This window comes from Chiroxiphia lanceolata, chromosome 6 (assembly GCF_009829145.1).
Source record: "Chiroxiphia lanceolata isolate bChiLan1 chromosome 6, bChiLan1.pri, whole genome shotgun sequence".
Lineage (NCBI taxonomy): Eukaryota > Metazoa > Chordata > Aves > Passeriformes > Pipridae > Chiroxiphia > Chiroxiphia lanceolata.
Genome location: NC_045642.1, coordinates 27,357,024 through 27,374,981, shown reverse-complemented (window position 1 = coordinate 27,374,981; position 17,958 = coordinate 27,357,024). Strand labels below are relative to the sequence as shown.

Below are 17,958 nucleotides of genomic sequence, written 5' to 3'. Positions count from 1 at the left end.
TAGAGCAGGTCCTTGGAAGGACCTGTGGACCCATAGAGGGAGGAGCCTACACCGAAGCAAGTTTGCTGGCAGGAACCCATGCTGGAGCAGTCTGTTTCTGAAGGACTGCACCCCAGGGAAGGGACCCATATTGGAGCAGTTTGCGAAAAACTGCAGCCTGTGAGAAGGACTCAAGTTGGAGAAGTTCATAGAGGACTATCTCCCATGGGAGAGATCCCATACTGGGGAAGGGGAACAGCGTGAGGAGTCCTTCCACTGAGGATGAAGGAGCTGCAGAGATCATGTGTCATGACCTAACCACAGCTCTCATTTCCTGTCCCCCTGAACTGCTAGGGTAGAGGAGGTAGAGAAAATCAGGAGTAAAGTTAAACCTGTGAAGAAGATGGGTGGGGAAAGGTGTTTTATGATTTAAGTTTTATTTCTCATTATCCTACTCTGATTGGATTGGTAATAAATCAAGTTAATTTCCCCATATTGAGTCTGTTTTGCCCATGATGGTAGTTGGTGAATGATCTCTTCCTCACCTTATCTCAACCCATGAGCCTTTCATCAAGTTTTCATTGTTTTCTCTCCATTGTCCACCTGAAAACGGGGTGTGATAGAGATGTTTTTGTGAGCACCACAACTTCTCAGTTGTGTTTATTAGAGTTCTTGGGTTTTGTTCTGGTTTGTTTGTTTTTGGTTGTGGGGGTTTTTTGTTTGCTTTGTATGCTTTTTTTGTTGTTGATGCAATTGTTTGTATGTGTTTGTTTTGTTGGTTTTATTTTTTTGTTGGGGGGGAGGTTGTTTGGGTTTTTTTACCTATGGGAAAAACGTCATCTTCCAGAGTCTCAGTGCTACTGCAGCCCTTCATCCCCGAGTCAGACTTTCCCAGGGGAATGGCTCAGGAAACATCAGTTCACTGCTGCAGAACAGACTAATAAAATAGGTGCTTTTGCCCTCTCATCATCTCTGTGGACCTCCTATGGACTCACTCCAACAGGTCCACACCTTTCCAGTGTTGGGGGCCCCAGAGGTGGATGTGGTCCAGGTGAGGTCTCACATGAGTAGAGTAGAGGAGGAATTACCTTTCCCAGTCTGCTGGCCAAGCTTGTTTTGAAGCTTTGACATTTCTTTAATTGAAAGGGTATTGAGGTTAGATTTCTAATCCTAAAATGGTTGATGACTAAAGTAATTTTCATTCAATGTAAAGTTGTCAGTTGTCTTTATTTTGTTTTTTCCTGATGTCTGTGTGTGTGGAAGGGAAAGACAGGTTGTGGGTACTGTGAGCGTACAGTATCACCTCCTGGAGTTCTGAAGTGATAGTTTCATTTCAGACATCTGGGCAAGTTAGTAGAAGACTTGTACAAGGGCTATTCATGTGCATATCTGCTGCTGTACAGTTCTCTGCCAGAAATATGAAGAGTTTGGTGTCATTTTTGTGTCCTAGTTGGATGACACTGCATTGTACTTAAAATATCAAGATGTTAATATTTAAGATGAATCAATATATGCCTTAATTTGCATATATTGGGGCTTTGTCTTGGTTTCTCAGAAGTTTCATGCTTGTGGAAGGCTTCTGAAAGCAGGAAAATGTATATCCCACTGACAAATATATGTATTAGACTGGGGAAACATCTACCAGCAAACAACTCAAGCCTCTCTACCTCCAAGAAAAGGTAAATAAATAAAATTTTGTTGAACAAAAAGGTCTTATAACATTATTTCATCCACAATATTTTTGTTTGCTGATTGGAGTGCTGTAGAACTGGTTTCCTCCAGTCTACATGTAGCTACTATTATCTTCTCTGGTTCATTCATTGCTTAGGCTGCCAAGTCATAGGTATCCATGCATAAGTTATGTGTCATCACTCCCTTATCTTGAACTGCTGATAACTCTTGGCACCTTGGTGTGTACAGCCTTCCCCAAACACACACCTCTCATATTTAGCTATCAAATAAACTAAGCAAATTCCCTCCTCTTCTCTCTTCATACTTTCCCTTTCAGGTAATGAGGAAGGCGGAGCATGGAAAAACCACTTGCTCCTCAGCAGGTGCCTCCTTAAAGTTTGCAGAGGTACTTCATGAATCATTGCCACCTGTTGCCTCTAACAGTGAAGTGACATCTGTCTGACTTATATGCAGCTGGGAGCAGGATGGGCTCATACTGGAGTGCTCCTGAGGTAAGAATACAAAAGCTCTTGAGAGCTGAAGATGGCCTGAGGTGGGTTTTTGGCTGGGATTGTGGTGCCTAGAAGAGGATTTGTCAGCTTTTAGTCCAATTATTGGTGAGCTTTTAGTCCTATTTCATGTATGTATTTATTTATTTATATCAGGATGGCTGATACCTTTGCTGATATCGGCTGCTCTGTGGAGGCACTTTTGGTAGTGAAGTTCAGCCACAGTGGGTGATTCAGTGGAGGCAGGGAAGCAGTCTGAGGTGCCCCACAGGAATCTACTGTAGATTTGGGCTGAATCTGTGGTTTGATTCAAGCATTAGGCAAGTTTGGCTCTTTCACCCAGCATCTGCCAGCTAAGAGTATAACACACGCGATGTCCAGGTAACTGTGCTAGTTACCTGGAAGTATGCAGGAAGATTACTGCCTAAAAACAGCGATTAATCATGGAAACAAAGATGATCCTAGTTTGGTATTTGTGCATGACGGATACATGAAAAAATCTGATCTATCTTTGTCCATAATGTCAGAAGGGGTTTTTTTGGGGGGGAGAGGGAGGGGTTGGGTTTTTTTGTTTGTTTGTTTATTTTTTTTTTGGGGGGTGGTTTTGGTTTTTTTCATGGAACAAAGCCAGGAGGGAAAGCCCTAAAATGGTCCATTGGATTCCAGGGAGTGAACATACTCTGTTCCCCTCTCAGCTCTGAAATAAACCTCTCATTTGTCTATGAGAAAGTTATTTAACCATGCTGTGCCCCCTGGTTGTAAAATGGAGATTATAGAGTTTCTCTCCATAACATGGAGGTGTGTTAACATAAATGTGCATTGATGCTTGGAGACCTCAAATGTGGGATCCCCTTGGCTTAAGAAATAACACATGTGAATGTCTAACCAAACTGGTTAAAGAAACACAAAGGATCTACAAGTTCATCCTTTTGAACAGAGCCTGTCTTTGCAGGGAAAGTATGCATAGAAAACAAGGAAGAAGACTATCCTCTCTGTTTTTTCCCCTTGCCCTTAACGACTGAAACAGCGTCATGAGAGAGAATAAAAGTAGAGGGTTCTTGGTGAGGGGAGGGACAGGAGATTTATTTCATCCAGAACCTGAATCCAGATAGAAGACATTAAAGCACGCCCTTCTGTTTTGGAGTTAGACCCAAAATACAGACCAAGGTCACTTTACCATAATTCAAGAATGATAGGAGAGTTTGTATCCAGCTTCTCAGCTGGATCAATTCCTAACCAGAAAAAGGAGTGACACAATGCCCCTAAGGGATTTAGTGGAATCATTTTGCTAGCAGAGAATGGGAGAAGGATTAGGTAATACTTTCAGTGAGGCAACAACTAAAGTTTCAGGTACTAAAATCTGCAAGAATTAATAATTTGTTTGAGTCATGTCTGGTTATTTGTCCTTCCTTCTGTGCTTGATGTTTCAGCTAATGATACTTATTGCAAATATCCACCATGGTTTGGATGGGGAAGTTTCGTTAGCGTCTCTTCCAAAGCTGTTTTCTTTCATATAAGTTTTGCTGTGTTTGTGCTGGTGCTACCTCACTCACCTAACAGTGCCTTTTTCTGAGGTCATGATGCTTATGAATATAGATAAGTCAGCAGCATCGTGATTATATGCTTTACCACAGATTGTTTTTGTGCAGTCTTTTGTATCCCTTGTTTTCCTCTTCCTGGTCACAATAGCTGAACTCCTCACAACCTTTAATATTTTCTCTTCACCATTTCTGGGAAATATTCCTGATAAAGATTTTAATGGAAACTTGGAATTTTTACTAAATAAATTATCTGAAGAAAGTATATTTTCCATGTGAAAAACAACTGTTTGAGAGAATTAAATTTATTTTATCTTTATCTACAGATGTTTGATGGTTGTGCTTCTCATGCACATTCACTCTCTGTTGGTTTATTTTTCCAGACTAATTGTTGGTAAAGATTTCTTTTAAATTAATGTGTTCTGTCATGTAAACCAAGTATTATTTAAAACCATTTCACTATGTTATCCATTTTACTGTTATTTCTTCTCTCTATGACATATATATATATACAGATGAATATTTCCTAATTTTTTTAACTCTACGTAGACATGGTTTTAATGTCCAAAGCAAAGCAAACAGTTTATCTTCCAACTTTGCTGCATGGCTTTGAAAATTGCAAAAGGCACTTATGGGAGAGCACATTATATAAAGCATAAGCAATTTAGTATTAATGTAGATAATAACTTTGTCACTTTTCTGCAGAGCGAAGAATGCCCATGCTGTTCATTATTTGTGAAAATTGTAAGAATGAAAAATCTGAGAAAAAAAGATCTGCGTGAGTACTACAGTCTTTCTTTGCAGTTCATAAGCAAGCACTGTAACTGGTATCTGTGTATGAAATGACACCATGGTTTCAAATATTGATGCGTAATTTAAATGTGGACTGTGCTTAGAATACAGTTTTGTATAGACAGTATCTGTTGGTTTATAGAATGTTACTGTTAGTGGAAATAGCAAAGGTGTACTGTGAAGTACCTTAACTGCTAACAAGGTTCAGAGCAAGTTTTGATGAAAAAATTCAAGTGTAATTTTCAGTTGCAGTTTCTGAATTTCCTTTTACTTTAAAAAAAAAAAAAAGATAAAAGGAGTATTATATAGCCTATTGTCAAACAATTTTTTTTTCTGTCTAAACTTTACTGGAATGTATTTGAAGTAGACTTTTCAGGATAAATAAGTACCAAGGATATTTGCCTCCATGGAGATTGTTATTCAATTTTTCCTTTCCTGCCTTTGAGCCTAGCACAGGGATATTGCCTTTTCTTGAAAACAGCACATCTTCAGAGAAAAGTGAAAGGACGGTTCAATTCCCTCTCTTTTAAATCTCAGCTGAACTGTTTTCTGGCATAAATGATGCCAACCCAAGGGAATGTCTAAGCTGCCCTGACAGCCAAAAGTATCAAGACAACCACCCGCAGAGCTGATAACCAAATATCTGCCTCTGGACTTAAAATAAGGAAGGTTTATCTCTTTCTCAGCATTTTATAATGGCTGGAAATTATGCTTTTTACATTCTTGAGGACAAAAGATCTTGGAAATCCATACTATTTATCTTAGCTCTTTATCTTTTATTAGTCTTTATCCTGTCTCTTCATTTTGAGCAGATATTTGATTACCTGATTGCAGGTTTGAAGCTCTATCACTGGAGATTTGCTTCCAAAGCCAGATGGGAAGGAAAGTCTTTGCTGTCGAGAGCCAGAAGAAGCAGTGCTAGGTGACAGGGTCTGAGAGGATCTGCTTCATCCATTCCCCATCCCAGTTGCCTTTCTTTATTGTGTAACAGAGCACCACATTTTATTTTTCTCTGAGAATCAGGAGCAAATTATCTGTGTCACAGCAGAGTCGGTGAGTTTTTATCTACATTGTACCTGTATGGTCCCTTGGAGCACTTAATTTTTTTTAGTGGAGCCATGCGACATGGTGTGATACAGATCAAAAGAAATGAGACTGCTAAAAAGCATTAAACTGAATGAGAAAACCAGCATGAGAGTGTACTAGAATTCTTATGTGGCAGCGCTTCCATTCTTGACAAAAAAATTGTACAGTGAGATTTCAACACCTGAATTATGAGAGAAGTCCTCAGAGGAAGAGATACAAAGGCACCTGTCAAAAAAAAAGTCATGGAAAAGAGAGGTCTTGACATGTACAGCAAAGCTCACTTTGTAGTCTGTACAAAATTCAGAGTGGTTTAGGCTGAAGTGCATTTATTGGCAGCATGACAAGTGGAGACTGAAAGGAAAGTGGGGAATCCTAAACTATGCATTTCATTGTACACGAATAGTTACTCTGATTTAGCAACAATGATTAAAGAAGAAAGTAGAGATAACTAGTTAGGCCTACCTGTCTTTGTTTCTGTGGAGAAATAACAGTTTATCTGCAGATAAAATATCTGTTTATCTACAGATTTTTAGTTTCCCAGGATTAGTCTTTGCTCAATAGTGACTTTTTAAAGATATTTCTGTGGGAGTGCATTTGTCATGTAATTAATGCGTTTGTTAAAATATTTGCAAATTTTTAAAATATATTTGGCTCAAATATTTTAGGAAAAGATTATATTTCCCACTCATATTTATTTGTTTTAATCACTATTTCTGTGCAATTTGAAATTGTTAAGAGAGACAGAAATGACAATAGAGAGTTCAAAGATGGCCAGAAATAATTCCAATTGCAAAGAGCCATTGGTGCTTTGTTGGAGTCAGAGTCTGATTAGAGTAAGCTGTTTTTTGGAAGACTGACTGTCAAAGATGAGTATGTTTTGCTTTTCTGTAGCTGTGGCACTGGACAGGCAGTGTGTCTTCCTTGTGCAGAGGACTGCTGCTACTCACAGCCCACAGCGTCCATGTCTCCTTAGATCTTGCACATGTCATGTAACACAGAACTTGACTTTTTATTATAGGTTAGCTGTGGCAATCATCCACAATCACAATCTTGTAACCTTTTCTGTTTGTGTCAGACAGTTGTATTTGTACATGGTGTAAGAATAAGTACTAGGCTACTAGTTTAAGTCTGTTAGGAATAAGGCTTACTCACAAACCAAAGGATTTGCTCCCACGTTATATAGGTTATCAGGTAACTACAATCTGAGTAGTATATATAATTCCGAAGACATAGTTGTTGCAATTTCTAAGAATGTCTGAGTTTGACTAAATTTTTCTTGTGAAAATTTGTAAGAATAGTGTTATCAGACCAGTCCAAAATTTCATCTGGATCAAAAATATGTCCCCAGAACTGTCTTATAATAAATGCTTTTGGGTAGGACAAATGCTGAACCATGCTTTTAGCTGGCCCACTCTCCCAAGAGATCTGTGGTTCATGAAGTCTGTGGCTTAGAGATCTGGCTCTTGAGTCAAAAGTAGTGTTTGCATTTAATTGTCATACCCCAAGTTATTGGCTCCTGGAAGCCAATAAGAGATCTTACTTTGATACCTTTCATCTCAGTTTGCACTGAACAGGAACCCAGATACTCTTTTCAGTGTCACTGGAAAACACTGTGCCCAGTTTCAAGATGTTATTCTTTTGGGGGGGTCTATATAATTATATTGCTAATTAAATAGTTATAGACATTTCTTTTTTTCTCTTCTTTCCTTGCACGGGCAGCAGAAATGCCTGCTTCAGAAAAACTGATCCTTTTCAGTCTGGGGTGAAAAGCACTTTTTTGCATGTTAAATAGGTTAGCTCTTATACCAAGACAACCTCCCCCTTGTATTTATTCCAGATATAGTGGAATACTTATCATTAATAGCTATATGGCTGCCTCTGTCTCTGGCTTTAAAACTGAGAAAGTTTCATGGTGGTCACAAGTCTTCATAAATGCACCCACTATTTCTGCAAATCAGCCTGGAGGAAGCTGTCCAACAGGGCTAGTTTGCAGCACCAGCAACACTGGGAGCCAGTGGCAGCATCAGCCGCAAAAGTCACAAGCTGAGGTGCCTGGGCTTTTCATATTCCTGCACCCCCATTGCAGCGCACAGGGACAAGAACAGCTGTACTGGATCAGTCCAAGGTCTCTCCTGCCCTGCGTTTGAGGGTGGTGAAAGGCAGGTGCCTGGGGCACTTGAGAGTGAAGGGAACGTATACAGGGCACTCTGTATGGTGTGCTCCCACAGCCTTTTATCACTTCAGAGTTAGTAACTTCCCAGGTGAAATATAATTTTTCTGTGTGAATGCAGCAACACCTCTAGTCTACTCTGAACCTACACAGACTCTATGTGTCAGCAATAGTCTTTGTCCAGCCTCTGGTTTCCATCTCAAAAACCTTTGCTGCAATTCAAAGCCTCACCCGTGTAGTGGCAAAAATCTGTTTTGCCTTCAGTTCTGAAAGGCCTTGAATTTGTTCTGTCATTCAGTGACTTCCCATGTCAGCTAATGTAGTGGAGATTGACTTTCAGAAGGTTTCCCACAGGTAGGATTGGACTGGTTGTTGCAAAACTCTTGTTTTCCAAAGGCTTGTCCACCAGACAAGATCACTGGAAGAGGGTATAGCTTTCATTTTCAAGTCCTCCCTCCCAGTTTCTTCAAGCCAACTTTATGCAGGGCTCTACATTTCCACAATTTAACCACGACACAGTTACTTCCTGGAGAGACTTCTCAGCTGGCCAAGTACCACTGCATTTCACCCCTGTGTGGTGCTTATAGCAAGAACTAGACCCTAATCCAAATCCCAGCTGTGCTATGTAAATTCCCCAGAGCAGATCTTGTTTTCAGCATGGCTGTTCAGACCTGCCTTGTATACAGTCCCATTTGAGCACACCGGCACTCACTGATCTCAGAGATTGGCACTGCAGTCACAGCAGGGCATGGGCGGTCTCGCACAGCTGGCAAATCTGGTTTTTCATGGCCCTTTTCTTGGTGACAGTGTTCACTGATCTTCCAGGAGGGAAAATAAATAACTTCTACATAGCAAATTGATACATATGGGAGAGAACCTGGTTTTTTCATGGCCTACATAAAATATAATGTTAACCTCTTCTACATATATGTATTTCACAGAAATATTCCATTCATGAGACAAAAAATGTCTTTATAAATAGTAGCTTGTCCTACTTGGTATTTAGCAAAGTCCAAGACTGCAGAAAGCTTTTCACGAAATGGCCTATGGTTACTCTTGTTGGTTTGTTGGTGTTTTTTTTCTCTTTAATACGACAAGCTAATCTCAATCAGCATTTTCATTAGATAAAGCCTTAGGCTTTTCTTTAGCTGTAATATTGAATCTGGGCCTGTTGCTATGCAATTTGATAACAAACTCCCAATGCTATACTGCCTATTGATTTTAGAAGTTGGAAGGTAGTATTACCAATGTTTTTCTTTATATCCCCTAAATCCCGTGTAACACCATCATAATAACAAAATCCCTTTCAGTGCCATGCTCTCCAAAGGAAAGCATGTGTGAGACAAGGATTGATTGAAGACATGCTTGCAAAGTGCTGTGTATACTTCTTTACCTTTACCTCTGACTGTAGCACCGGCATGAGGGGCAGCAGCAGCATTTGTGCACAGAGGGCAGACATGGATAGTGCCAACAGGCAGATGCCTGGGCTGGCCAGTGCTAATGGCATGCTTGCTTTAGGGTGAAATTGCTTCCCATGGTCACTGATGTTTACTGTGGTTAAGAGTCATCCTGGGACATGGTCCTTTGAAAAAGAGCATAGATGTCTTTTCAGGGCATCTCACATAAGTTCCTGATGTCACTGGCTGCTCAGACAGGCTGCTTTTGCTTTAACAGAGAGAAATCCTAAAAGCAGACCAGGACAAATGCTTGTCAAGAGGAGTCTGAACAAGAACAGAGAACTCATTATGTGGATAACTACCAAGTTGCAACAAGGCCTGTAAATAAGGATTTCCTAACTGGTTAAGAAACTGAAACAGGTATAAAAACTGCTGCTAATCAAGAAGATCTTCCCTGTGATGTCATATCATGATGCAGGCCTTTTCATACTGTAATCATAAGCTGATTTGATCAAGATGAAACTAATTGCACAACTACTGAAGTATCTGTTGAAATGGAGTTCTGGTCTTGACTGAGATTTATAATAAAGTCATAGCCACAGTTACTAATATGAGTAATAAATAAAGGGACAATCTCAGTGAATATTATGTGAATCAGTTTCACAGCTGCAGTTCTTAACAATCTCTATTTCTTTCTATTCAATCTTCTTTTTGGTTTCATTTACTCATGCTAACTAAGTCTCTCACTTCCTCAATTCATTGCTACTTACAGTATGCTACATACATAAACCTAGTTTTCCTCAGGTTACCCGTTTTGTGTTCTTTAATCTAAAAGATTATTTCTATTTTTTTTTTCCTTTCTCAAGTCTTTGATGGCCACAATGGAGTGTAGTGTACAGAGTGTAGTGTATATTGTATTGTATGCAATTTTATGGTACGTATTCTAATAAGTAGTGTGGAGACAAAACCCCTCCTCTGTGCCATGATAGCAGCATGAGCTTCCACTAAAAGTGCAATGCTGGGCATAATCAAAGAATCATTACTGTTCTATTTGTTTAAGGTTCTTGGTCAGGGTACCTCCTTACAACTGTGGAAATAATTACATCTCTACTGCTAGATATCAATGGATTGTATGTAGGTATACATGCATCTTCTTCCAGCCACGTGGACTTCTGTGTGTAAGAACAGAAAGCTGGTCTGGTGGTTAAATGTATTATGTGTGATGTTCCCCCATGACTTCCTTTAGATTCTTGGTGTAATCTTGAAGACAATGAGTTTCTCAAAACTTTAGTTCCTCATTTCCAAGGCAAGGACTTCAGTAAGGGTAGCTGGAGCCTCACAGAGGCACCAGGAGATTGAACCGATTACCAGCTGAGATATTGATAAAAGAAGCAAAGAACCTTAGGTAAATGTTTGGCTCATCTCTGTCTCAAAGGCAAAGGTGAGAGCAGCTACTGTGCTCTAATACTCTAATGCCAGTGCAGGTGGCATTGAAGTTCTTATCCTTCATTGAACAGGTATGAACTTTAAAGCCTTTTGTGATGGTATTACATGTTTCTAGTAGACTTCATTATTCTCTTGTTTAGTGGAGGCTTCTAGTTAGCAAGTGATTGAAACACCTTTCAAAATGTTTTATAATATTTTATAGTGTCAAACCCTGTTTTAAAAGAGGTTTGAAAAGAGTGCAGACAAAAGAAATGAATGAAGGAGAAGCTTGGGTGGAGAAGAGACTGGAATGAGTAGGTGATGATGGCAGAAATGTGAAACCACAGTGCTTTGAGAGGACACAGGTCCATATGGTGATTCATGATCCTTCACTCCTTCTCTGTCATTTGGCTTGCAGAGTTAAAAGGCAGTAGCAGACTCCATTCAGGGAATGACTTTCTAGTTTGCACTCAGAAAACAGACAACTATGATGAAGCATGTGCTTTGATTCCTGAGTAGGACTTCCATATTTACAAATTTCCTTGGGCTGACCTTTGTAAGACCTTCTCACCATTTAAGAAATTGAGCTGACCATTGCCTTTTTCCATGCTTACAGTCTCCCACATCTTCTTTGAAGTTATTGTACCTTGGAATTTTTGATCATCCTTGATAAGGACCATATTTTATTCTAATCCTTATTACTGTTGCACAATTGTGTGTTGAGTTTAAGATCAAAAGACATTTTGCTTGACATTAAACATTAACCACAAATTGAATATCAGCAGATCTGTGTTGACAGCACTGTTAGTTGTTATTTGGACATTCAAAGAATTAATAAATAACATGAAGATTGATAACAGGTATTTAATTATTGCAGCAACTGTTTCAGGATTTTTTGAGGTATTCCTTTGATGGGGAAAAGGTGCAACTTCTTATCTTCATTATTTGAAGGTGAAAAATACATTTAAATGCATTTTGTTCATTGGATCCCAACAGATTTTCTTATACACCTCAAAATCTCTCCTGGTTGTTCTGGTTTCCTCAAGACAGTTCAGCCAGTTATGCATTACCCAGTGTGACTGATATCTGTAATTAGTGATTAGTTGCTGAGTTGGTGTTAAACGTGGATCATCAGGTTGCGGGACTTTATTCAGTCCTTTGTCCTCTCTAAACACAATACACCCATAGCCAACCTGAGAGATAGTCCAATCTTTAGCAAGGCTGTTCACCCTTAATAAGAGGAAAAACAGAGATCTACCCCACAGCTCTATCTAGATACAAGAGTATAAGTCTCAAGTGTAGTACTTCTTTGATACTCTGACAATATCCAATACCTTTCTTCTTAATTGGGAGTCATAACTGTATGTACAACAAAGAGATATCCCAGACCATAAATGAACAAATTCTCTAAAACCCGCGTACATCATTAGTGCATAACTGACAGATAGCCTGCTTCTCAGGCACCATCTGAAGAAGTAACTATGCAAAGTTAATATTATCTTTTTAAAATGTTAAAAATCAATAGAAGAATTGTAGAAAATGTTGTGTGGGAGAGAGCTAAAGAAAATATTTTAATACCTCCTTTACCAATAAATTGTTACCAACAGGTATATTGCATTTTAAGATTGAAATAATAAGTCTAAAAACATCTTAATATTACACACAAGAATTAGAGACATCTGCATTTGCAATGTTAAAGCAATTTCTTACCTCCCATGGACATCAAATGCATGCTGAAAAACTGGAAGATGTTTCTTGTTTGGACAGTATCAGAAGACTTGAAAGATAAATCATACATAACCTGATTGCACAAATTGCTTTAAGCAACACCTATTTATTGCAACATGGTTTACACCACAAGTTTAAAGAAAATGTGGAATGAGAGCCAAGAGACTGGTAGAGAAAGAATAATATAATTACTGATAAGGCACTGTCTTTCTGTGGGTCATGTGGAAATATTAATAGCAGGAATTTTTTTTTTTTTTTTAATCATCAGGTGTTCTAAGCAGATTACAAAAGAGGAAAGGATAATTCACTGTTTTCTTGGTGGGGAAATGCAGATAGAGAAGTAATATAAGTGGAAGCAATTGCCCCGAGTGACTTAGCAGTCTGGAGCAGAGCTGGGACTGCAGCCAACATGCATGAGACCTTCTCCAGCAGGTTACCCAATTGGTCATGCTTCCTCTCAGTACGTATCCCACAGTACCACAGTGCCTGTTATACCCAATCTGACTTGTTTCTGTGAATACACAACAAGTTTTTAGAGCTGGAGGCATTAAAAACAGCTGCAGTTGTCCAGCAGACAAAAGATATGTCCATTGTCTACGAGGGACAGCAGATTTGCTCAAAATAGGTGTGCTAGGAAGGCTTACTAACAGGGTAGAGAGAGTGAGTCCCATCATTCTTCACTGTATTGTCAGGGTCTCTGTTACCACAGGTTCATGAGGCATCAACTCTTTTACGCTCTTAGAAGCAGATGCCTTGCACTGCTCCTTGCTAAAAACCCCTTCTTATAAGTAACAGAGAGAATCCTAACCACTAACAAATATTCTACATACACCAGGCTAATACAGAAAAGGAAAGTTAGTTGCACCCAGCCTTCCTCTCCCTCAAAAGCTCTGGCAACCCACAAGAGGTAACTCATCAACACCCTGTGGCAGTGCCCAGCAGGTAGAGCAATCTGGTCTAGTGAAAGTTGTCCCTGACCAAGGCAGGGTGTTGGAACTAGATGAGCTTTAAAATCCCCTCCAACCCAGGCCATTCTATGATTCTGCGATAGTTGTGCTTGCCCAGCCAGGAGGCTATTTGCCCAGCTTGTGTTTGGGAGTGGTTCCTGGAACCAAACTTCAAAGCACTCCCCATGTATTATGAAGATTTAATGTCGTATTTGTAGCTACCTGTGCAACTTTCTGTTACATTACCACCTTCCTCAGAAATTAGAATTTTCTCCAGTATCAAGGCTCAGAGTTTAAATCAGCAATATGAAAGTGCACTGGTATTTTTATGTACTTTTTGATGGTGAAGGGATGTGATCACATGTTGGGTGAGACAGTCAGCTCAATACATGGGCTGGGTTACAGCTGTGTGGGGGTAGCAGACCAGATGGGGAAGATCCTTTGTACCCAGACCCTCTTGAACTCTTCTGTTTCCCTCTCAAAAGTAAAGAAAAAAGTCAGACTCTTGTCTAAATGCTCAAAAGTTAAATAAGTATTTTACCCTTTAAATAGATTATCTTAAAATGTAGGCCTTTTTCTTTTCTATCACAGAAACCTCTTAATTTGCAACCCACAGTGGATATACCAGTAATGTGTTTGTTAAGTAGTTATGTGTACGTTTTTCTTACCAGTTGTCTCTATTGCAGTAGTTTCTCTACATTTGCATAATGACAAGAGTTCCTACCTGCAGGGGGAACAAATTGAGTAAATGCTATTGAATAAGCAGCTGTCAGAAAATAATAGAAACAGTATCTCGTTTTTGCAGCTTATATATACAGCACCTTTTGCAACCGGACGTGTCTGTCTTGTATTGACCTTTTTAGCCACCAACGCGCTTACAACAAACGTGGGTAGAACCCTTCCCAAATCTTCGTTTGCAAAGTCTAGCCATGAAAAAAATATATACAGTGCTATAAGGCTGTGCTTTAAGATATTTATAGTAATTTGTTAGTTACAAATATCTTTTCCAATGCAGTTAGTCAGACTGATTGCTATGTAAGCCTGACCTTGCCTACTGCTTCCCCTGAGACGGTCCGGACCAAAACCATCATGAACTGCAAAGATCCAGTGTGGAATGAAACATTTTGCTTCAGGATCCAGAGCCAAGTAAAAGTAAGATGCTGAGTGCATTTGTTTTTCTTTGGGGCAGAGATGTCATTCAGTGATAAATATGTAGGGTAAAATAAAAATAAATACATGTGAGGGACTACAAGGATAGAGATAAGGAGATTTGGAATAGACTGCAGCAGTAAAATTCAATTTGATTTTCCGATATGTAAAAAAATAACCACAGCATTTCACAACCATTCACACAATGTTCTATACTTTTAATTTTTCTTCTTTTTTTCCCCATTTTTTAACCACTGCTTTTCAAGAGTAAAAGTGAAAATTTCAGAGTAAATTCAGTAGTGTAAAACACACGAATGAACTTGGTAGGGGAAGCAGCGGGCTGTATTTTTTTCCTATTCCTTTGTAATGACTTGCAATAAAAAAGTTACAAAATAAATAGTTAAAGTTTGTATAGAAAACTAGCTGAACTTTTATCATGGTGATAAATGTTAAAGCTTTAGAAGATTTGCAAGTCCTACTGTCTACTCTCTCAGAAAGACAACCTCAACATCAGGGTCTAGCAGTTCACAAAGGTCAGTGGTAGGCGAAGTAAAGCAAGCTTACTTCATACCTGGGCCAATCCATCTCTGTTTAACAGCCTGCACTGTTCATTTCCCAGTACTGGTGGTAGATTAGGACTCTCTCAAGTGCCAAATCAGCAGACCAGTCCCCTGACTCTCTTGAACATTGATAAACTCCTCCAAAAGAGTATTCAGAATAGCTCAAAGTGTTGCTACATTCCAGTGAACAATCCCTCTTGCCTACGACTGCAGAAGTTGCCCATGATACATGTTCTCAGACTTGCTTTCACAGAGGTTGGATGGTACTGGTCCTGTTTGGTATAGCTGTTCATCTGTACACAGCCAGTGCTTTCCCTGCTGACCTAAAATAATTCCAACTCCTTTCAAAATGCTGATGAGACACAATTTCACAGTGTGCTGCAGGTTTATCAGGAAGGCGAAAGGCAAGGGAAAAACAATGCATGGGAACAAACACCCACTGATCTCTTGCTCTTACACCAGAGCACCTGCTCAGGCTGACAGGTTTTTCAAAACTGCATTACCACACAAAGGAGTTAGAAAAGTATCTTGGCCACAGGAAACTGCTTGAACTAGTCCTTGGGCAGCATTTGGGAAGACCTTACATTTACTTTACAGTAAGTTTGCAGCAGGAGATAAGACATCTGACATTAGGCCCGGTAATTTTCAGTGTGTGGCAACAGCAGCATGGTGGTGGTGGTGGCTGTGGCTTAGTGTAGGCTGCACAAGATGTGTCCTGAGCATTTCGGATAGCCAGAGCACTCTGGCACATCTGTCACTGCTGTCTCACTGCTGTCCGGGCTCAGCAGACTAAGTTAAGGGTCTTGCAGGTTTCTCTGTATACACTGCAATTGCTCTACTTTTTACCCTCTGAACAGAACCAGAGTCTGCTAATCTGGTTATTTTCTCCTTTCCTGTCTTGTGTTTTGTTAAGGTATTCAACTTCCCAAATCACGGTAGCCAGAGTTCGGTAAAACTACATAATACACTACCACTGTGGAAGAGAAAAACTGGTTTGTGTATGTTCTGCTGGTTCTCAGCAGGAACAGCGGTGTTTACTGAAGGGCATCTGTTTTGATGAATGTCTGACAGTCAGCTAGAAAGGGCTTCTGAGGCTTGTGCTGTGCGCATGATGCTCCAGGAGGATAACCCTTTCCAGAGTTTGTGGCACACAGCCCTGCCAGCTGGCTCTGCCCATTGCCTGGCTCCCAGTGATGCTCTGTCAGGAGCAGAAGAAACAGTGAACTGCCCAGATCCCTTGGCTGCTTCCCACACAGCATCGCAGTGGTGCAGAGGGAGATCCCCCTTAGCCATCCAGCACCCTACCATGTCCCTCCTGGCTAGCTGGGAGTAACTGAGGGACTCAAATCAGTTGGTCATTAAGAAAATAAGTCAGTCATTTTAGTCAAGTATGGATTGTCTATTGCAATATCACAGCTATGAAAACTGGTCTGCTCTTTAGTGCAAACCTGTTCTACTAGCTGTAAAGTATTGCTTTAAAGCATAACCCCTCCGTCACCTTCCATAATCCTTTGCAGGCTATTTATGGCTGGCCTGTAAACTAAGTTGCAGTGACTGCTTCACTCTGCCTCTTGTTAGTATTTTGTGGTGGGCAGGACTGACTCTGTCAGTCCCAAATAAAGTTGTTTTTCTAGCTGAGGCACAGCGTGATGCATTTACATATGTGGCCTTAAAGGTCAACAGCCTTTCTGCCTTCTGACAGTAAACTGCAAACTCAAGGTCACTTGCCATCTCTCACTTGCTGGTTTCTTATAGAATGATAGATGTCAAAATTTCTTACAGAATGATAGAAGTAAAAATTGAATACTTGAGTTCTGGAGTGTCTTCCTTCAGTATATTTGTCTATTCAATCACTTATTTAGATTTCAGTGTAGACCTTTCTGTGATACATTATGAACTTCTAAGCAACAGAGTTCACATGCCACTCTTTTATGTATGTGTTGTGTATAAGATCATGTGTCTACCTTTGTCTTTAATAGCATCAAACCTCTTAGCAAGTTTCAGTTAAATCTGGTGCATAAAAAGAATCTGAGATACGCACTCCTGTAATTATATGAAAAGGAGCTGCTGAAATATGAGAGAGGTCTCAATTATTGCCCCACTGGGAAAACACAATTAATGTTCATTTGCTCAGTGCTCTGGGAGGCATTCTGAGCCAGCCCATGTCCAGATACTAATAGGCACAGGGGTGGTTGTTACCCTCTCCTGTCCATCCAAAGAGGCAGATGACAGTGGGGGGAGAGGAGAGATTATAAAGTGGGATTTGTGTAATTTAACAAAAATAATCAGTTTCCGTAGATTCCATGATAATTATCTGCATGTTTAATCTGTTTAATAATTTACAGGATAAAATTAGCAATTATGCAGTAGCTATATGGTACATCCTTAAGAAATTCTAATTGTTGCTTATATCCATGGATTTTTTTTTGTTCCACCCATAGCAATAAAGTCTTGACTGCTGGCTGGTTTCTACAGTTCAGGGTAAGTGGTGACTTCAAACCAAATTAGAGGCCAAACAGTTTTTCAATATGGAAGCTCAATATTCAGTGATTCTACTAGCCTTTGTCATTTAAATTACTCTGCAGGGGAAATCAGAACAAACCCAACTCTGTCTTAAGTTCAGAATATTTTTCTTTGTGTGGATGTAAAAATTGCACGTGATCTCTCACTGTCCCCATCCTTTCTCTGTTCCCTAACATGCTGAGCACATCACCTAGCCTCTCTAAGGTCTCAAATTAAGATCCTAATTCTGTGCCTCTATTTGCAGAATATTCTTGAGATGAAAGTCTATGATGAAAATGCAGCCACTAAAGATGACCTCCTCTTCACTGTTCTCTTTGATATTGCTAAAATCCAACTTGGAGAACTGTTCTCTTGACTTTTCGCTGAATCCAAGGTGAGGGATAAACTGCCTTGGACACGGAAGGAAATACATTTTTGATATACCTCTAAGATTTTGAAGCAATTGTAGGTGGGAGGATTTATTTCCTATTGGTTTGCACTTCAT

The 17,958-nt window shown here is 39.7% G+C and overlaps 1 pseudogene; it reads left to right on the top strand.

Annotated features, from left to right (window-relative positions):
• Nucleotides 1-2,135: 2,135 nt before the first annotated feature.
• The window catches only part of LOC116788435, a 31,062-nt pseudogene continuing 15,239 nt past the window's right edge, over nucleotides 2,136-17,958 (top strand).